The 22,968-nt window shown below is 44.4% G+C and overlaps 1 pseudogene; it reads right to left on the reverse strand.

The window, feature by feature from the left end:
• Positions 1 to 13,315: 13,315 nt before the first annotated feature.
• On the reverse strand, positions 13,316 to 22,553 carry LOC148135257 (uncharacterized; annotated as a pseudogene).
• Between the last annotated feature and the right edge of the window lie 415 nt (positions 22,554 to 22,968).

A 22,968-nucleotide genomic window follows, 5' to 3' on the forward strand; every position in this document is an offset into this window, starting at 1 on the left:
AGTCACTCCACACAGCACTCCACACACAATCATCCAAATCCACACACACACCCATGCCAACATGCGCAGCCGTCCCACAATCATAGCGCCACATATATCAAATCCCCACATGCACACACAGCACCAATACACAGATATCTCGCACTCACAGCCCCCATGCAGTCAGCACCCCCAAACAGCTCCTCCACTCACTCAGTGCTCCAGACACACATACAGCCACCTCCCCACACACAGAGACACCGACACACACACGTTACACCCCCTACGCACAATCCTCTCACATACAAAGCGCCCTCCACACACAGCATAACTACGCACACAGCCGTAACAGACAAAAGGACATCACCTGCGTATCCCCCAGCGCTGAGAGCATCCACACCCCAGCTGCACCCTTCCACCGCTTCCCAATACAAACAGACACCCACACACAGTGACCCTCACACACTGTCGCCCCCACTCAGCCACCCGCCACAAAAACGCCGTCCTCACACACAGAGCCCCCACGACACAGCCAGCACACACACTCACAGATACCCCCACACAGACACCCCCCACAAACACAAAACATCCCCAAACACTTAGCATATCCCCCTCCACACACAGACACTGCCACAAGCACGGAATTCCCCCACACATATCACTACACACACTCAGCCTCCCTTACACAAAATGCATACACCCGTATTCTCCACCCCTTCACACACACGATCCCCAAATACATTCCACCCACGCAGTTTCAGATGCCCACACATTCAGACCCCGTCAAACAGCCCCTCACACACATTGACACCGCCCCCACACACAGACCCCCCAACAAACAGGCAGCCCCTCACACATGCAGCCTCTCAAACACAGAGATCCCCACACAAAGCACTTCGCACACAGCAACGCTCACACATTTAGCAACCCCAACACACGCTGCTCACCAAAAACAACCACAGAGCCCATACATAAATACACCTGCCCCATACACATATACCCACTACACACAATTGTTGCCCAAATAACCCCGGTATCACACAGCCCTCCCCACACAGAGCCCCGTCACACACACACAACATGCCTCACACACAACCACCCCACACAGGCATATCCCCTCACATGTACACAGATCCTCCAAACATCTGAACCTCACATACGGAGCGTCCCACACAGGAACAGATTCCACACACATAGCCCACCGCATCCACACACAGCCCTCTACCCACACAGCGTCCTGTCACACATAGAGCACCCATGCACACTTCCAATCTGCACACGGAGGGGCCCGCACACACAGAGCACCACCACACGCAAACACCCACAACCTACAGGGCCCCAACTATCGCCCACCACACACAGAGCCCCAGCAAAATCAGCCACTACCCCACACCTTCACTAGCTCAAGCACGTCCTTCGCACTCTCAGCTCATCCCCATGCACACATGTAATCCCACGTTAAAACAGACCCTCACAAAGAGCCGCAATACATAGACCCCATTCACAGAGCCCCAACACACAGTTACCCACACACACAGCTCCCACAAATTGCCCTCCATTCACACACCGAGCTGCCTCACACACACAGCCCCAATTACATAGCCCGTCCCACACACCGCGAACCTATATACACAGCCCCTCAACACAATACAAACCGCACCAAGACAACACCCCACACACAAAACAACCTATTCACCCAGACCCCCACATACACTGTTCACACAAATACACTGTTCACACACATACAAAGCCCCACATACATTGCCCTCCCCACACATAGACCCCGATGATACGGCCCTCTCCATACACACAGCCCACACACACACACATGCCCCTTCCAAACACACACTCCAGCCAACACACCGAGCCCACAAACACAGAGTACCACTCACGAAGAACTCAGCCCGCCTGCACACACAGAGTCGGTTTTCCAGCACACATCACCCCCCACATACACACACACAGGTCCATCCAAAAACACGGCCTTCCCACTATCACACAGCCCTCCCAACATACCCAACGCCCCACACACAGAGCTCCCCACACATGCAAATCTCCCCACTCGCACAGCATGCGCGCGCACACACGCACATACACAGCCTTCCCTAAACGCACTTTCCCCCACAAACACCACCCACAGACAGACACACACACGCCCCGCCAAACGAAGTCACGCACACACACACAGCCTTTTGCACACGCAGCCCACTGTCACGGCCATATAGACGACTCATGAAAGAGCCCCAACACACAGCACCACACGCATGCATAACTTTGACAATAATCGTGCAAACATGCGCTACTACATTTTGTTTATGTCTGATGTACTCCTGCCACCAAAAGCCTCCACTTTTCATTCAAGTCCCGACGATGGGTTGGCAAGTATAGCCCCAAGATTACTGACAAAGGTTTGCAATGTTCCCCCCTGACGGGAAGATGGTCCTGTTTACTGAACGGTACACGAGCATAAGCTGCACAGCTCTCAATGCTGGCCTGTAATCTTGTCCCACTTCACAATATCTCGTCTGGCACTGTAAGGTAAATTCAGAATTTGATGTTTAAAATCATTTTGGCAGCTTCGGCAATGTCTTTATTCAATGTCCTCATTATTATGATTTGCATCCTCCAAGATCTAACCACTACAATTAATCTCACTGTCTGTCCTATTTCCCAAGTTTCCACGTGTTCTCAGTTAATTACTTGTCTCATTTTCTGTCGCATGCCTGATTAAGCATGGAAATAAACTTCAGTTCCAAACGGTCCATGACGATGAGATATTCTAAATTAACCTCGTCCTATTTTCTAGCACTTGGGCTCATATTCCTCTCAACCATTCGTATTCATGTGAAGATCCAGATGCATTTTAAATGATGTAATTGTACCAGGCTCCATCACTTCCTTTGGCAGCTTATTCCATCCTCTGTGTGGTAATTTGCCACTGATGACCCTTTTAATTCTTTCCCCCTCACTCTAAACTTATGCCCTATAGTTCTGTATTCTCCCAACCCAGCGAATAGATCTTGTTTATTCACTCTTTTCCTGCCCCTCATGATTTTATAAACGCCTTTAAGGTCACCTGTCAAACTCCGGCACTATAGGGAAAGCAATGATCCCCTATTCAGGCTTTCTCTCCAGCTCAACCCTCCAACGCTGTCAACATTCTTAAAAATCTTTTTCTGAACCCTTCCAAATTTCAAAACATCCTTCCGACAGGAAGGAAACCAGAATCTTCCAAAAGCGACCTAACGCATGTCCCGTAGAACCACAACATGACCTCCCAAATCTGTGCCCTGAATTATAAAGGAAAGCATATCAAATGGCATCTTCACTCTCCAAATCTTCCCGTAACAGTACTTTCAAAGAACTATGACCCTGCACTCTATGGTCAGTTAATTCAGCAACACTCCCCAGCACCTTACAGTGCATATGTCCTGACCTGATTTGTCTTTCCAAAGTGCAGCACCTCATATGTATCTGAATGAATAGGCATCCGTGACTCCTTGGACCGTTGGCACATCTGATCAGGATACCGTTGTACTCTGAGGTAAGCTTCCTCGTTGCCCTCTACCCCTCCAACTTTGGTTCATCTGCAAACATACTAGCTTTATCACCGATTGTCACATCCAAATCATTTATATAATTGACAAAATTAGTGCACCCAGCAACGATCCTTGTGGCACATCACTGGCTATAGACCTCCAGTCAGAAAGGCAAGCCTCCACCACCATCCACTGTATTTTACCTTAGAATGAATTCTGTATCCAAATGGCCAATTCTCCCTGTATCCATAGGTTTTAAACTTGCTAACCAGTCTCCCGTGAAGAAATGTGTTCAATACCTTACTGACATCCATAAGGACAACGATTACTGTGTGTGTGTGTGTGTGTGTGTGTGTAAAATAAGCCACACCGCCCCGTGGCCCAACATTTCAACTCCCCCTCCCACTCTGCCGAGGACATGGAGGTCCTGGGCCTCCTTCACCGCCGCTACCTCACCACCAGACGACTGGAGGATGAACGCCTCATTTTCCGCCTCGGAACACTTCAACCACAGGGCATCAATGTGGACTTCAACAGTTTCCTCATTTCCCCTTGCCCCACCTCACCCCAGTTCCAAACTTCCAGCTCAGCACTGTCCTCATGACTTGTCCGGACTTGTCCTACCTGCCTATCTCCTTTTCCACCTATCCACTCCACCCTCTCTTCCATGACCTATCACCTTCATCCCCTCCCCCACTCACCCATTGAAATCTATGCTACTTTCTCCCCACCGCCACCCTCCTCTCGCTTATCTCTCCACGCTTCAGCCTCACTGCCTTTATTCCTGATGAAGGGCTTTTGCCCGAAACATCGATTTCGAAGCTCCTTGGATGCTGCCTGAACTGCTGTGCTCTTCCAGCACCACTCATCCAGAAGCCGGTTTCCAGCATCTGCAATCATTGTTGTTACCCTGTAAAGAGATCTCCTGTATTCACCTGGGGTTTAGAGAGACGAACTTCCGAAACTACATTTAATTGGGTAGCAGTGTGCTTAGGGACGCTGATTAAACAATGAAGCGAGCAAAGAGTGGTGTCACCTTCTTCAACACGATCTGCAGCTTCACACTATGGGGAGGACGGTGCTGCCAGTGGCTGTTGGGAGCACAGTTGCATTCATCTTTCATGATCTGGAACTTTCCAGGCAGGAGTGGATGACATATCCAACATCGTCCAGTATGTCAACATCAATGTCAACATTCAGTCACGAATGATATGTTTGATGGATGAGGTAATTGAAATGTTAACGAGCTAACGAGTTTTCACAGTACAGATGGTTTATATGACTCGGCATGGTCCCCAGGTCAATGGGGAGACGTAGAGGAACTGAGGACCGCTCACTCCATTAACGTTTCAGTGTGATTCATGGACAGCACATCATTTTGGTGAATCCTCGCAGTCCTGGTCGCTTCCATAGCCTCTTCATTCAGAAGCAGTCAATTATTCCCACTATATTCGAGTCTCCATGGAAAAAGAAAGGGTGGCCTCTCCGATATAGGCCATCCCCTTCATATATGGCACAACGCACCATCCCCTCACCTCTCCCCATTATCAACCAAACATATCAACATATCCCGTGTGTAGTGAGAGTGAAGGGGCAACTGGGGACACAAGGAAGCAGACCATCAGGGAGATGGAGCAACACTTTTGATGTCTGAAAAGGTCGTAGTGAATCCTCCAGTGCATATCGTATCACTTAGCTCTGTTTTCTCTCTCAGTTTAAGAAGCATACATGCCGTCATTCTCCCTGAAAAAGAAGACAGCTTATGCATCACATTATACTCCACTTGCCAATCTATTATCCAGTGACTTTCGATGTACATATCCATTTGCAAACACTTCAGGCTATCTTGATAATTTAATGTCTTTCTTATCTGGGTGTCATCACAAAATGTAGTAACAGTGCATCTATTCCATCTATTGATATAGATTGGAAATAGCGGAAGACCCTCCACTGGTTACATTCTGTCGAACTGATTAAGACGCCTTCATCTCGAGTGTCTGCTTCTGTTTCATAACTAGCAGTCCCCCATTCCTATTTAGCACATTCGAAAGGCTGATTAAGAAAGAGGAGCAACAGTCAACAATTCAGCTCCTCGAGCGTGCTTCAACATTTAACGCAATCATGGCTGATTTCATCACGGCCTCAGCACCACGTGCTTGCTCTCTATATCGCTTAATTCACTCAATTTTCCAACTTCCACTGCAATCTGTGGCAGTGAATAACAAATATTCACAACACTTTGAGAGAAATAAGCGCCCCTCACACCAGTTTTAAATCTGTTCTACCTTATACGAAAACTACGATATCTTGTTCTACTTTGCCGTACATGTGGAAACGTCCACTCTACATCTGAATTATCAATCACCATTAATATCTTACAGACCTCTTTGAGAAATCCTCTCACTGTTCTAAACTCCAGAGAGTATAGACCTGAACTGGTCAACGTCACGCCAAAAAGACAAACTTCTGATCTCTGGAATAAATCTAATAAACCTCGTTTGAATTGTCTCCAATGCAAATACATCACTCTTCAATTCAGGGCACCGGAACCGTAATCCATTTGCAGTCTCAGTAACACCTTGCGTAGTAGCAACACCAGTTCCTACATTTATACGGTATCCTTCTACAAATATACAAGGAAATTGAAATTCCCATTTTCATTACATGATGTATCCAAATATGAGTTTCCTGTGATATTCCCAGCAAACCTAGGTCCCCCTGCACCGAAGCACTCTGACGTCTGTCTCCATTTAAACAATGAATTGCCTTTCCATGCTGGCCAAATTGACTAACTCCATATTTGTCCACGCCAAGTCCCATTGCCAAGTGTTGACCCATTCACCCAAATTATCTATATCCGTTTGTAAATTTATTACATTTTATTTGCAAAGCAATTTCCCACCGATGTCAGTGTCAGCTGAAAGTTTATGTGCAGTATTGTCTATTCCGTCAAATGACTAATAACGTAGATTAGAAATAGGTGAGGCCTGAAAAATGAAATCTATTGCACCGCACAAATTGCATTTTGCCAACAGAAAATGTCCCATTTATTATTTCGGAATGCCTTTTGTCGATTCACGAATTCTCTATCCAAGTTCATCAATACATCAGAAACCCTCTGAGCTTACTATTTCATCTTTGAGAAGAGCCATAACCAATGCTTTCTTGGAGGCCAGTTACATTACATCTCCAGGATTCGCATGATCGGCGGGTTTGTCCCAGATTTAAAGAGCTTAAATTAACAATTCAAAGATGATTTATCTTTTGTAAAGGTCCTGTGTGGAGTTTCCACCCTCGCTCCATGTCGGCGTGAGGTTCCGTTGGGTGTACTGGTTTCTTCTCACAACACAAACATGTGCAGGTGAGCTGAATTCGCAATGTTACGTTGCCCATCATTTTCAGGGATGTATAGGTTACGTGCATTAGTCAGATGTAAATGTAGAGTAGTAGCTTCAGGGAAATGGTCTACGTGGGATACTTTTCAGAGCGACGATGTGGCGTTGTTGTGCTGAAGGGCTTGTTTCCACATCGTAGGGAACCTCTTCTCAAAATATATTGACTTTGATGAATTGCTGTTTCCTTTTTTTTAATGAAAGCTACAAGGTGTACAAATCTCTATTCAGTTTCCACCAGCAGGAAGAAAAGAAACACCCAACTGGCCAGTGACAACCAGTGCTCTTCTACGAGGCCAAGGGTGCGTAACCAAACAGTGAGGGATGAAATCAAAGCAGAGTTGGAGAGGGAGACAATACACTCCACTCCCTGCGGGGCCCACCTCTCCCTAAACCCATCGAGGTTGTTGGCGGACACAGCGTGTTCCATCTCCAGAGACACCCGGGCTCTGACATAACTACAGAAGAGTGGCAGACAGTCAGCCCTAACAACCCCTTCCACGAGCCGCTGCCTGGTCCTGTTTATGGCCAGTTTGGCCAGGTTGAGGAGTGGGTTGCAGTTTAATTCTGCAAGAGTCCTGTTGTTAATTCCTGTATAATGAATTCTAACAATTATCTTAAATTACAACAATTGTTTCATTGTATTTTATTCCAAAGTGATTATGATCTTTCTAAGTTCTTCAATTTTGATAACCTTTATGTTTTCTTTTAATTCCTGTTTAACGGGAACAGGGCTCGATTGCTGAATAGGAAGCATGAGTGGCTGAGTGGACTCATCATCCTTTTATTGGACAAAATTGATGGGCTGACGTCTTTATAGCTTTTCCACATTTTCCCTTCGATGGTTACAATGTTCTCCTCCTGATGATGATGCACCAGAGGCTTGAGGGCTTATGGAAGATTCCTGTTGTTATGCACTGTTTCGAGTAGCTGAACGGTCTCCTTTTGTTCGCTGATAAAAGGCTGAAGATACTGAACTGTCTTGTCCTGTGCTTGAGGGAGTAGTTCGTCTTCTCCTGCTGCCATACAACAGACAAGTGAGTTGAACTACCACCTCCTTTCTCATAAAACTTCGGCATAATTTGTGCCTTTCTCCAATTCCTATGCTGCAGGCTCGATAGGTTGAATGGTCTCCCCTTATTCCAATTTACCATTCTCCAGTCTTTCTGTGGCCTCTCCCAGTTCCTGTGTTACAAATTTGGAAAGGCTGAATGGACTGATTCTGTTGCTGTGGAAAAAGATACTAATGCTGCATGGCCTAATCTGCGTCTCATTTTATAATCACGACCGCCTGATTGGCCTCCTCTTATACTGCATATTAGACACTTGGGGGTGAATAACCTCGTCCTGTTCTGATGTAACAGGGTGGAAGGGCTGAATATTCTTCTTCTGTTCCTGCATCTCAGGTTGGAGACGTGTACTGGATTCCTCCATTTATTGTGTACTTGGTGTCTGTTACTGACTCCCTCTTTTGATCGATGTAAAAATAAGGTCATCTTTCATTCTTGTAATCTCCAATGTTTATTGGATCATCATGATCAAAAATTTGACGGAAGCATCTCTGAGTTGCTTCCAATGTAACAATATTCTTTCTTCAGCGAGGAGACTATGTCTGAACACACTACTGCAGCTGTGATCTCATTTAGATTAGGAACTGTGGCAGCAACACTTTCCCAACCTACTGTAAGGTTCCCGCCCAGATCCAAGCAGTCTCAGCTGGCTGTGGATGCTTAATCACATTTATGGATAAGTACATTCTGTGAAATAAGTGCACTGGGCTGATATACAACCATGAACGAGAATGATGGAGGCTCAATGTGTTGAATGGCCTACTCCTTTCCTGATATTTCCTTGCAGTCTATGGTAAAATTCAGTAAGGGCTATCACAAGCTCTCAGATGTTAGGAAGTAGGCCTCTTCAGGGTCGACAGGACGGTGATTCCAATTCCGTTTTCAAATAGTGTGTCTGGTGCCGGGTGTTCTGACCGATTATATACTTGATGACGTTGGAGAAATGTGATACAATTGAGTGCCTTGCTTGGGGAAAAGCTATTTATCTTAACCATGCCCCTCATCATTTCATAAACTTCTATGACTTTAGCCTTCAGTCTCCTGCGCAAAGAAAAAAAAATGACAGCTTATCATTATATCACAAAACCTCGATGCTCTGTCATTGCAAAACGTTGACCTGTTTCCGGTTTATAACATTCTTTCGAAAGCATTGCGACAAGAATTGTCAGCAATACTCCAAACGCGGCTGTACCATTTCTTGTACAACCACAAATATGATGTTCCAACTCCTATACTCAATGCTTTGACTGATGAAGTTAACTGTGCACATCGCCTTCTGCATTTCCCTGTCTGATTTCGACTCCACTTTGAAGGAATTATGTACCTGCACATTAAATCTCTCTGCATGACAACATTACACAAGGCCATACCGTTAACTTAATGAATCCTGCACTGGTTTTGTCTAACAAAATGTGACGCCTCACATTAACCTGCATGGATTTCCATCTGCCAATTATTGGCCCAATGGCCCGGTTGCCCATGATCTCATTTTCCTTTTGAAAGACCTTCTTCACTGTCCAACATACCAGCAAGTTTGGAGTATTCTACAAACTTACTCTCCGTACTTCGTATATTCTCTTCCAAAAAAATTTATAAAAATAACGAACAATAATAGAAACAGCAATGGTCCTTCAGACACACCTTTGGTTACAACAAATCTCACCCAGCATGCTCTATCTCCTACATTCAAGCCAATTTTGTGTCCAATTGGCTAGATACTAGATGCGGTTCAGTGTGGAGGTTGGGCCCAGTGCAATCTGGCGACTGCGCCAGGCGGGGTCTGCCTACTTGACCTGCCATGGTCTGGAGACTGACCCCCGTGTTTTCTGTAGAATGGGCTCGGCATGTTCTGGAGACTGAACCCGGTGTGGCGTGGAGACTGGACCCGATTTGGTTTGTACACTGTGCCCAGTGCGGTCTGCACACTCGGCCTGGTGCGGTACAGGGTCTGGCCCGGGATGGGGTCTGGTGATTGAGTCTGGTACGTTCTGGAAAAAGGACCTAGTGCTGTGTGAAGAATCGGTCTGTTGTGGTTTGGCGACTGGGTCCAGTGTGGTTTGGAAATGTGCTGCTTGTACAGACTGTCGCGAAGGTACTGTTAATTGAGTCACATTTTTCCATTTCTATTAGTCAGCTGGAATTTGATTTATTAGACTTTCTATTTTGAACAGAATACTTCAGAATCTGTACCTCGGTATGCTGGATCTTAGATGGCACCATAAACAAAAACATGACAAAACTTGCACTGCAGTCGTTAAAGTGTACATGACAATGAAGCTAATTCAATTCAAATGTGAGAGAGTCTTTGTTTCCTTTCGCAAATGAAGCTGCTGCTTGTGCTGTGGAATGGAGTGCACACTAGAGAGGGGTATCACAACACATTAAAACAAGAGGGTTGAGTCAAACACAGAGGGAGCCAGAGAAAGAGTGAGGAGGGACATTTGGATTCCCATTTCAATGCAATCACTTGCAAAGCAAGAGAAATCCAATTTCTCAGGCATATAGATGTAGAGGTACACACGTTAATTTGGGAAAGCACACAAACAAAGACAGTGACAAACACTTATATATGGGCGGCACGGTGGCACAGCTGCCTCACAGCGCCAGAGAGCCCGGTTCAATTCCCGCCTCAGGCGACTCTTTGTGTGGAGTTTGCACGTTCTCCCCGTGTCTGCGTGGGTTCCTTCCGGATGCACCGCTTTCCTCCCACAATCCAAAAACGTGAGGTTAGGTGAATTGGCCATGCTAAATTGCCCGTAGTGTTAGGTGAAGGGGTAATTGTAGGGGAATGGGTCTGGGTGGGTTGCGCTTCAGCGGGTCGGTGTGGACTTGTTGGGCAGAAGGGCCTGTTTCCACACTGTAAGTAATCTAGTCTAATGTAATATATACACACACACTCTCAAGAGCATTCAGATGTATGCAACCGTTCGACCCCTCCACTCTTCAAGCCTGCCTTAGCATTGAATACTGCTACAGCTTGGGTGATCTCGGCCGCAACGTTATTTCACCTTGGGCAACAAGGCAGGGCACGTGACTGAGGTATTCGAATACCTCAGTGCACTTTTGGAGCAGTGACTGTAATTCTCTTAGCGTAAAATTACTTTTGGAATGGAATTGGGCTGGTGCCCAAGATAACGTTATAAATTGGGGCAAGGATCATTATGATGGTATTCGTGACCAACTGTCAGTAGATGACTTGAGGGAAGATGTTCAGAGGTAGAGGAACGTCAGGCCCGCGGGAGAATTTCAAAAGACGGATGATGAAAATCGGGTGCAGCGTGTTCCTGTTAGTGTGAGGGGCAATGCGAGCAGTAGTAGGGAAGATGATCTCACAGGGGCTATTAAGGCTCTGGTCAAGAAAGAAGACAGAGGTGTATGTCAGTTATAGGCTGTGGGATCAGAGGAATCTCTTGTAATACAGCGTTCAAGAGTACACGTAATAGGGAAACGAGGAGTGCAAAAACTGGACAACAAAAATCTTTGTCTGATAATGTTAAGGAGAATGGAAATAGATCTTTAAGGACATTAAGACCAAAAGAGAAACTAACGAGAGAATAGAGCGCCTCAAAATTCAAAGTGGTGAATTCGGTTTATTAGGTTTATTGTCACATCTATTCACTTGAGGATAGGGAAAATTTTCTAAGTGGCTACATGTGACGCAATCTTAGGTACAAAGGGAATCATCTCCGCCCTCTGCCAAGGTACAGCATTTTAGTGCAAAGTGGAAAAATAAAGAAAACGAAGTTAGAATTTAAAACATTGCCTGCAAAAGTGGGGGAACACATTTTAACAATTCAACGACACCGTCCATAAGTTCCAGGCTGTGCTGGGTTCACATTCATCAAAAGGACTCGACCTGCCACCATTGCACTGCATTACAGCCTGTTCCTGCCCGATGGGGGATATCCTAAACAAGTATACACCATCTTTATTTACTGTGGGAAAAGACATGGAAGCGCGGCGGCTCGGGGAAACAGAAAATAAAGTGATGTTTTCAAACAAAGCCACAACATCAGAAAATGAATTGCTGGATGTCTTAAAATGCATAACCATAGATAAATACTCAGGACCTGTTCAGTTGTATTCCAGGTCATAGCAGGAAGCTGGGGAAGAAATTGCAGTGTCCCTTGCTGAGATAATTGTATCGTTCCTCGAGTTCTGGTTTCGAACGTTTTACTCTGATTTCTCTGCACAGATGCTGCCAGATCTGCTGAGCTTTCCCACTTCCTTCTTTCTTTGCTTCCTATTGACAAAATCTACAGTTATTTCATTTTTATTATTTGTACCATTGACAGCCACTGATGAGGCAATGGACGAAATGAACATTGCTAATGTTGTGAGGTTATTTTCAACAAGGCTGCAAGGAAAACTCGAGACCAGTGAGTCAGATGTCAGCGTGGGTAAATGTTTGGAGTAGATTCGGACAGACAGAATTTACATGCATTTGGAAAGTCAAGGACTGATCTTGGATAGTCTGTAATGTTTTTAGTGTCGGCAAATGTGTCTCCCAAACTTGAGTGAAATCTTTCAAGAAGATAGATGAAGGGAAAACAGCATATGTTGTCTACTTGGACCTTAGTGGGGCCCAACACGGTTCCAAATGGAAGACTGTGTAATAAGGTTAGATTACAAGCGATCGGGATGACCACACCAAGAAAGAAGATGCAGGAAAAGATGCAGATGAGGCGGTGGAATTGGGAATAGGGGATAACATTTTTACAGAAGGCAGGATGGGAGGAGGTCTACTCCATGTAGCTGTTTGATTCATTGCGCTTGTAGCAGATGTCCGTGGTTAGTTGGTCAAGAGAGATGGAGAAGTCCAAGAAGGGGATGGAAGTGTCAGAGATGGTGCAGGTGAATTTGAGATCAGGATAAAAAGTGTTATTGAAATTGATGTCCTGTTCCACTCCTCGTGGGAGCAACAACGACAAAATTCCCTTGGTCCTCACCTTCCATTCCATGAACTTCCACATCCATTGCATGATACTCCACCACTTCTGTCAACTTCAAACAGATCCCACCATTTGGGATATACTTCCATCCCCACCCTGTGCGAACCACACGCACGCGCCTGCCCTGTCAACTCCGTCCAACGTGCTTCGATATCTGATAGAAATTTAACTGTACTTCCGTAAATGTCAACTACTTTATCCATTCCAACCAATCTGGTCTCCTCTTTCTCGGCGAAACAAGACGCCAAATTCTGGATCGTTTCAGAGAACATCTCTGTGAAACCTGCACTAACCAACCCCACTCACCCGTGGTTGAATGCTTTAACTTACAATCCCACTCCACCAAGCGCATGCAGGTCCTGGATCTCTTCCATCACCAAACTCTAACCACGCGACGCCTGGGGGAAGAGCTCATCATCTTCCGACTTGGGAACCTGCAAACACACAGGATTCATGTGGGTTTCACCAGTTACCTCATTTCGCCTCCATCCACTTTATCCCAGTCCCAAGCATTAACTCGACACACCCATTTTGGCATGTCCACAGTATTTCCAATTCTTCTGCTCCACCTTCCTCTCTGACCTATCACCTTCACCCCCTCCTTCATTTACTTATTCTTTTCACGGCTACCTTCCCCACATCCCCAACCATCGCTCAGCCGCACTGCCCACAAACCTCATTCATGATGCAGGGTTTATGCTCAAAGCGTCGATTCACTTTCTACTTGGATGCGGCTTTACCTTCTATGCTTTTCTAGCACCCCACTCTTGACTCTGATCTCCTGCATGGACAATTCCTTCTTTCTCGTGAACTAACTTATACTGATGGGTTAAATTCGAATTAATGTCAAAATACCAAACAGCCCACTTACCTGTTTGTAGCTAATGATGCATATTTTCAATCTTCGAGTACACGTTCAGTCTAGTGCTGTGTAATACGATAGGTCCTTGTAAGCTCTCAGTGCAAACAGCATTCATTCTCTCTTAAAGGTACAGTAGACACCTTCAGTGTCATAAGAGATGTCACGTAGCGGGTGGACAAGATTTTGATATTGTCACATTTAAAATAATGTGTTTAATTTGCTTCAATCTGCTGGATATATATTGTTAACCTTGAGATGATGCAGAAACGATTTCCGCGGAAGTTGGCGGACTGGAGCGTTTGAAATCGAGGGAGAGGTTAGAAAGATCGGTGATTTATTACATTGGAGCGCCGGAATCTGAGCGATGTACTCACAGATATTTACAAAATCGTAAGTGGCACGGATATTGTGAATAGCCCAGCTCTTTTCTGCCAGGATAGGAGAGTCGACAAATAGAGGGCAAAGGTTTATTTTGACGGGGGCTTTTTTTTTTGGAATCCTTTCAGTAACAGTTTCACTCAGAACAGGTGTATGCATGGACCGATATGTCGAAGGAAGTGTTGGAAGCTGGTACAATGACGACTTTTTTTTAAAACGCACCCGTGGATGAGTACATGAATGGGATATATTTCGAGAGATATGGACCCACTGTTGAAAACTGGGCCGAGATTATATTGTGTGATCTGGGCATGGACAAGCTGGCATAATGGGTTTGTTTCTGTGCTGCGTGAATCTCAGACTCTAGCAGAGGGATAAAAAGAAAGTTTACAAGGGACGTTCTAGTAGTAATGCACATCTCCAGACTTTTGTGGTGCCTATCTGTTTATGTATATTGAAGGCTGAGTTAATTTAATATTTGACAGAGAAATAATTCATCGATTATGTGATACAGACAAGAAAGTGTGGCTGAGTTCACAGCCTGATCAGACACAATCTTCGTGCCTGGTGAAGAACGTTCAAAGTATCTAATAACCCACACCTTCCCGTCTTTCCCATGTACCAATGTTCCATTCAACACCTCCAAACCGCTGGATAGGAGTAGTTTTAGGCCACTTAATTCGATAATCTAGCGTACAAAAACAGAGGAGATCATTCAGTCCATGAACACTGTCACACTCGGTTCAGGGGATTTGGAGAAAGTAATGGGAAAGCCCCAGTTGGTATGAAAAAGGGCTCTCACCTCTCTCGTTACAGGGCTTCTACTCTATGCAAGTTTAGCTGCATTTGTTGGTCATACTGGAGATCCGGAGTCACTGTGAATACAACCCCATCACCTTACCAAGAGATGGTAGACGAAATCACCTGTTTTCCATGACAGCACCATTCAATACCAGAAATACACGAAAATAACAGCCACTGAAATTCTAATAACAGAATGGGGTAACATCAGAAACAGGTCGTTCCATCCAAACCCGACCCCCAAACCTGTCTTGTCCTTCACAAAGATCATGGCTGATCTGCTGTACGTCTCAAATCCTCCTAAATTTCAAAATCTTCAGTGTTCTCAACTCTTTGCTTGATCAAAGTCGACGTATGCCCTCCTTATATAGTTTCAGTGTTCTAGATGCCCTAAACTCTGGAAAAGCGCTGTCCTGACATACACTACGCTGTGTTTGAAGGAAAAAAAAAACACTCCGTGCTCCTCCACCGTGATCGATTGATATGATCGGAAGAGATGAACGCGCAGTTTCAGTTAACAGTAACTGTATCTGATATCAAGGCAATGTTTGACTGAGGAAGTCATCAATGAGCAAATCAAAATTAGAATGGGTGGGAATCCGTTTAAACTCCTAAATGAGTGCAGTCAATCACAGCACAACGGACGAATTCTGTTTCTTGTGGATATCCATCATCTAAATACCTGGACATCTCTGTGGCAATGCTGAGAGTAGTTTACTCAGCAAAACTTTCTTCAACTGCTTAATCAATATCTTTTCCAATCATATATTCAAAGTGGGGATGTCATTGAGGATTACACGATGTTCAGAAAATGGGTCACCCTTTTGCTCCTGAAGCAGTATGTGTCTATGTGCAGTTAGATCTGGACAATATTCATGCTTGTTCTATTAAAGTGCATTTAATGATCATATAACAGTACTGCGAAACTGCACGTTTCTTCAGTTAAAATTGATGGTTTCATTCAACTCCTCACGTTGCATCACAGGAATATGAGGACGTCATTCAGTCTTTTGAAAGGATTGGACAAGAACAGTGGTAGCGCATTCAGTCCCTCCAGCCTATTATACAGGAAGAAAATGTGTCTCGTGCTATGGATCACAATAGAGCTCCTCAATAATTATTTCAGGCGATAGCCTAGATCGTAATGGCTTCTTATTTTAAAGGGGAATATGAAGTGACTGTTGCAGATGCGATCTGATTGGTTTTAAGTTTGATGTTCACATAAAAAACAATTTATTTACACACTGTAGTTAAACCACAAGCAATTCAAAAGGAATGTATAATAACCTCATTGGAAATCTGAACAAAATATTAGATACAGTAACCATTACTAAATTAAAAGTTCTAACGTAGTAATAAAGTATTCAACACCCCCGTGCATAAATGAACATTTCAGACACGAATTATCACAGACAATTCTCTAAACGACGAGAGAAAAAATCAAGAGAAAATTCAGGCCGAGTAGCAGCCAGGAAACATTCACTGAAGCTTCCAGTTCTGTTCAGACCCGAAGAAACCACATACCAGAAATCCCAATCTGTGAGAGCCAACCATACCCATTCAGACTGTATTAAAATAAGGCTGAGACGTCCCAATCTGTTCACACAAGTGGTCTGAACTATCCAGCTTGATAACTGCCATTCAGTTATTCTCTTCCAATAATCCAGGAGCAAATACCCTCTTAAAACAATCGCATTTTCACATTAGTCAGCAAATGCAGCTGTTTAACAGGAACCAAGGGTAACACAATTCGACAATACGAGGTCAAATCCTAGGAGGAAGAAGCTATTTAGAGTCTCTCACACAGGGACAGAATTAAACATTTCATGCTGGAACATGACACACAAGTGTACCAGAGGCTTCACAGTCAGACTGCGCGATATTATTCCTCGCAGGTCAATTGCACATGTGACACGTGGTATGTTAATGTGGTTTTCTAGCAGAGAGATGGACAGCAAAATGTTTTGTCTGAAGTTTCAAGGAGACATCTTCCATCTTCGAGAAGGCAGCCTGGTATTCTCAATGGAGGACACAAGCTGGCAGGAATGGCTAACTGTATCAGAAGGAAGGTACTGATAGCGATGTTGGGGATTGTCAATATGACCTTCTGTGCAGGGCCGCACACCGAATCCACATAAACGTGCAGAGTACATTCTAAACCTATACCTGTCTCTCAATCGACCTGAGGCTTAGCAGCGGCATATAAATTGTTATGAATACCCAATTAGATTGAGGAATTGACTCTCTAACTTCAAATAATAATGATGCTGTTCATGTAGATCTTGTTCAGTGCAAATGTTGCATAGTGCAGCCGACATTTACACCATATGATCTCTCTGTCCTTGCTTGCTATGATCTGCCAATATTGCTGACAAACAAAACATTTCTCTGCACTTAGAGACACGGGACGATAAATCAAATCAATCAATACTATGTAAAATATGGAAATTCTCTCCCTATCAATGACTCTTTTGGAAATAAGTGATTACTTCCAAACCTCAAGTTTCAATGCAATCACAACTTTTTCTTTCCTGAACTACAGATTAAATACTCCGTTTCTGCAGTCTCTCTTCATGGTCGACCACTCCTGAAAAAAAGATCAGATCTGTATGCAGTGCCCCAAATACTCTCACATTCTACATTCAAGTATCCGATATGTCCACTTATTTAGAGCGATGGTTTTTCCCCTTCTGTCATTCAAACAGTCCTCCACCGCACCATCACCATTCGTCGTTCGACTGGTCTCAACACCCACCCCCCAAGAACACAAGAAACACAGAGTTGCGTGTGTCCTCACCTACCGCCCCACTGTCTTCATATTCAACGTATCATTCTGAAATATTTCTGCCAATTTCAACTGAATGTCACCACCAGCAGCATGTTCTATTCCCCATCCCTCACTGCCTTCCACAAGGACCATTCCCTTTGCCAGTCCTTGATTTGCGCCACGAACCCCCCCGAACCCCTCTGGACCTCCAGGAGTCGTCCCTTGCAACCAGAAAAGATGCAACACCTGACGGAAAACCAACACCCTCACCTCCATTCAAGGTCCCAAACAGTCCTTCCAGTTGAGACAGAGGTTCACCTGCCTTTCTTCTAAACTAATTTACTACATCAGGTGCTCCTGATGCGTTAATCTCTATTTTGAGGAGACAAACGTAAACTGAGAGAACTTTTTGTCAGGCATTTGAGCCTGGTCTGCAGTGACTGAAGTGTCCTTTCAGCCACCGCCCATTTTAATTCTCTTACCCACTCCCTTTCCAACATGACTATCCATGACATTCTCCATTGCCACAACGAACAAAATCGTAAAATTGGAGGCACACATCATTTTCTGCTTGATCAGCCGACAAAATTGATTTTCGAATTGCAAATAATCTCATATCTCATCCCCCCACTCACTTCCCAGAGCCTTCCCTACCTTGCACTCATCCCTGTCACCAAGCCGATTCATTCTACCTGTCTTCATCTATGCCAAATTCACCACCTTGACCCCGCCACCCCTTTTCTCTGCAATGCCCTCCTCAACCCACCCCAGTCCTGAAGAAGGTTTACACCCGAAACGTCGACTTCTCCATCTCCTGATGCTGCCTGCCTTCCTGTGTGCTTCCAGGCTGCTGCTTGTCTTCCCTGGATTCTACATCTCCTGTTCTTTTTGTATGTAACCAAATCCGTTCTCAACAAGCTGGCAGTTGACTTTATTTATCTCATAAAGCATCTTGCAATGATGAGGAACGTGTCATTTAGTGCCTCATCAATTACATGTAAGTATGCATTATTTTGGTGACTCATGATCAATGACATGCCCGTCCATTTTGGACTACATTTCCGAACGTCGCAGCATTTCATCAACATCATTTGAGATGTATGCTGTTTGTTTCTCACATACAACTTATTTATGTGCCTTGCAATTTGCTGTGATCCGAATAGTGACACATGTGGTACCCATGTTGAACTACCTGCAACAAGAAATTGGTGTTGTTCTCTGTATTGTCTCATTATCTAATTTTCAATACACGTAGATTTTTGTCCCGTTATATATGGTCTTTCATTCACCTGTCAGTAAAGCATATGAAAAACACTGCAAATGCAACATACCAATCCGACTGATTCCACTCTGTGAATGCCTAAAATAACACAAAATCTGCAGATTTCTCGAATTTGAATCCCCTTTCCGGAATCTAAGCTGACTTTGCCAAGGCATATAATAATTCTGGAAGTGTCCAGTTATCATATTAAATATATAAGAAAAACTAATACTTGCCTCATAACTGACATCAATATGTTCGACACGTAATTCTATTTGGTTTTTCTTCGAGTCCCATATAAATACTTTGGGTTACAGTATCTCCTTCTCGTTCTGCAGGAACGAGAATTTACAGAATCTGATGATATTGAATGGTAATGAATTCTCGTAGTTCAAAGGTTTAAAAGGAATTTGGGTGCGTACATGATTGGCAAGATTTGGAGAGATATGGGTCAAGTGCATGCAAGGTTCGCGAGCTTAATTTGGAATTACGGTCAGCATAGAGTGGCTGGACGAACAGTCTGTTGTGCTCCTACTCTGGTGTGTTACTCACATACACATTTCTTACAGTCAATCGAAAGGTTGCTACGACATTGACGTTTCCTCCAGCACAACAGCAAACAATCTAAATAGTCTCTCAGCACAACTGCTCCGAACACAGATGCAGAAAGTTCGGATTTCTCAGTACGGTCCTCTTGCTTGTCTAATAGGGCAATGTTGTACATATAACACTATGCACATCAGTCATTTTCTTCAAAAGCTACAAACACCTTTTTACAGAGTCTATTCGTATAAACTTTTCCTATGTTTTGACTGTTTCCCGAAAGTAAATATTACACTTACAATTGCATTATTGATTGGGACGATAAGGGCAAGAACAAAATCTGTGTCATTGGTTACGAAACAGAAAGGAGTAGGAAACGTAAATAAGTCGGAGACAGTGGTTCTGCAGTCTGTCGAGGTGCAAAGCGATATCTCGCAGGTACCAGGTGTCGCTGATAGATGTAATAAAATGGAATTCAGAGAAAGAAACAGAATACATTCGAAAGAGGGAATAGTGAGTCAAAATATACACATATCAAGTCACTTTGAAATGTAAAGGCGGAAGAATGATGTGTGTACAGTGTTTAATCCGTATATGTGTGTGTGTACAGTTAACTAATATTCTTCGTATGTGAACACCATATTCAGAATTAACAATGCAGACACAGAAAAAAATTGTGACGCATAACATGTGAAAAAACTAGATAACGTTGAAATGCTATTCAATCTTTAGCTGAGGTGTCATGTTCGCAATCGGTTAACGACCACTCGCCAACCCAAACCCTGGCATTTTTTCTCCTTGCGACTACTATTATCATTAGGATGTGTGTCGTCATTTCCGATTCCGGGTCCCCACCTTATTTCTGTTAATCTCCTTTCTTCCAAGAACTAAATACATTGGCCTACTGTTTAGTGACAACAGCTTTTGTTATTGTTGTGGTTCTGCTCGCCGAGCTGGGAATTTGTGTTGCAGATGTTTCGTCCCCTATTTAGATGACATCCTTTGTGCTTGGAAGCCTCCTGTGAAGCGCTTCTGTGTTGTTTCCTCCGGCATTTATAGAGGGTTGTCTCTGCTGCTTCCGGTTGTCAGTTCAAGCTGTCCGCTGCAGTGGCCAGAATATTGGGTCCAGGTCGATGTGTTTGTTGATAGAATCTGTGGATGAGTGCAATGCCTCGAGGAATTCCCTGGTTGTTCTTTGTTTGGCTTGTCCTAGAATAGTAGTGTTGTCCCAGTCGAACTCATGTTGCTTGTCATCTGCGTGTGTGGCTACGAAGAATATCTGGTCGTGTCATTTCGTGGCTAGTTGGTGCCCATGGGTACGGATCGTTAACTGTCTTCCTGTTTATCGTATGTAATGTTTTGTGCAGTCCTTGCATGGGATTCTTTACACTACGTTGGTTTTGACCATGCTGGGTATCGGGTCCTTTGTCCTTCTGAGTTGTTGTCTGAGAGTGGCTGTTGGTTTGTGTGCTGTTATGAGTCCTAGTGGTCGTAGTAATCTGGCTGTCAGTTCAGAAATGTCCTTGATGTGTGGTAACTTGGCTAGCCCTTTGTGTTGTTGCATGTCCTCATTCCGTTGTCTTTCCCTTAGGCATCTGTTGATGAAATTGCGGTGGTATCCATTTTTGGCGAATACATTGTAGAGGTGTTCTTCTTCCTCTTTTTGCAGATCAGGTGTGTGGTGACCCTTTTGAAAAGTATCTTGATGCAACTTCTTTTGTGTGTTTTGGTGTGCTTGCTTTCGTAGTTCAGGACTTGGTCTCTGTGTGTGGTTTTCCTGTAAACCTTTGCGGTGAATTCTCCGTTTAGTGTTCTCTGTGCCATCCCGTCTAGGTATGGGACTTGGTTGTCATTTTCTTCCTCTCTCGTGAATCTGATTCCTGTGAGTGTGGCGTTGATGATCCGGTGTGTGTTTTCTGCTTCTGTGTTTTTAATGATTACAAAGGTGTCATCCACATATCTGACCCAGTGTTTGGGTTTAATTTGCGGTAAGACTGTTTGTTATAATCTTTGCATTACAGCGTCTGCGCTGAGTCCAGACATGGGTGAGCCCATGTGTGTGCCTTTGATTTGTCCATATACTTGGTTGTTGAATGTTAAGTGTGTTGTGAGGCACAAGTCCAGTAGTTTGAGTATGCAGTCTTTGTTGATAGGTTCCCCGTCTTGTTGTCTGTTCTGTATGTCCAGCAGGTTGGCTATTGTTTCTCTGGCTAGGGATTTGTTGGTAGTGTTGAACAGTGCCGATACATCGAATGAGATCATCGTTTCTTCCTTGTCTATGTGTGTCTTTCTGATGATGTCCAAGATTTTCTGTGTTGACTGTATAGAGTGTCTGGATCCGCTGATCAGGTGTTTCAGTTTCTGTTGTACTTATTTCGCCAGTTTGTGTGATGGTGTCCCTGGTAGCGATACGATGTGTCTGTGTGCGATGTCTGGTTTGTGCACTGTAGGCTGTCCATAGAATCTTGCGGGGTGTTGCTTTCAGGTTTCATTCTCTTTAGGTCAAACCTGGTTATCTCTCTGTTGTTTTTGCATGTTTCTCAGTATGTTGCTTCCCCTATTGGTGAGCTGTTGGGTGGGGTCAAACTCGCTCTTTTGGTAGGTGTTGGTATCTGGAAGTAGTTGTTGCGCTTTCTGGATGAAAAGTGCGTTGTCCAGGATGACCATCATTCTGCCTTTGTCTGCTGCTAATATGACTATGTTCCTATCATTTCTTAGTGTTTTTCTTGCTTCCTTCTCTTTGGAGTTGGGGTTGTGTGTTTGTCTTTTCCTTGTTATCAGGGGTATGATACTTTGTCTCACTGTTTGTTGTGTCTCTTCTGTCAGTTAATTGTTTCTGAGTGTGCATTCTTGTCCTGGTAGGAAGTCTGCTGTCTTGGCGTCCCTCTGATTATAGTTGAGTCCCTTGGCCAGTATTGTTCCTTCCGTGTCTGTGAGCTCTCTGTGGGAGAAGTTTCTAACTCAGGTATATATTGTGGAGTCCTCTCTGTAGTGTGTTAGTTTTACCATTTTTTCTTTTAGTGCCTTTTTTTGCAGTGTGTGGTCCTGTTCTGTCCTATGGTGACGGCCTGTTCTACGGTCGGGGTCCATTCCTTATTGGTGGTTTTTGAAATTAACAATTTTTGGCGTGCAATTTCTTGTCCATATTTGTGTCGTCTGTTGTGTGCGTCTGTAGACAGGGGACGAAACGTCTGCAACACAAATTCCCAGCTCGGCGAACAGAACCACAACAACAAGCACCCGAGCTACAAATCTTCTCATAAACTTTGAACACCTCCGGGCGAGAGACGCTAAGACATGGCAGGAAATGGGAATCCTGCGCGAACCGCGGAAGCGCCACATTCCTGGTTCCTGCACGAATGTCGAAATAATTGAATCCTTCCACCATGTGTCAGATACAGACCACCAGTCAACAACCTAAAAA

This window comes from Chiloscyllium plagiosum, unplaced genomic scaffold (genome assembly GCF_037043375.1).
Source record: "Chiloscyllium plagiosum isolate Xiang-an unplaced genomic scaffold, Cpla_swu_hap1 HiC_scaffold_50, whole genome shotgun sequence".
Taxonomy (NCBI): Eukaryota; Metazoa; Chordata; class Chondrichthyes; order Orectolobiformes; family Hemiscylliidae; genus Chiloscyllium; species Chiloscyllium plagiosum.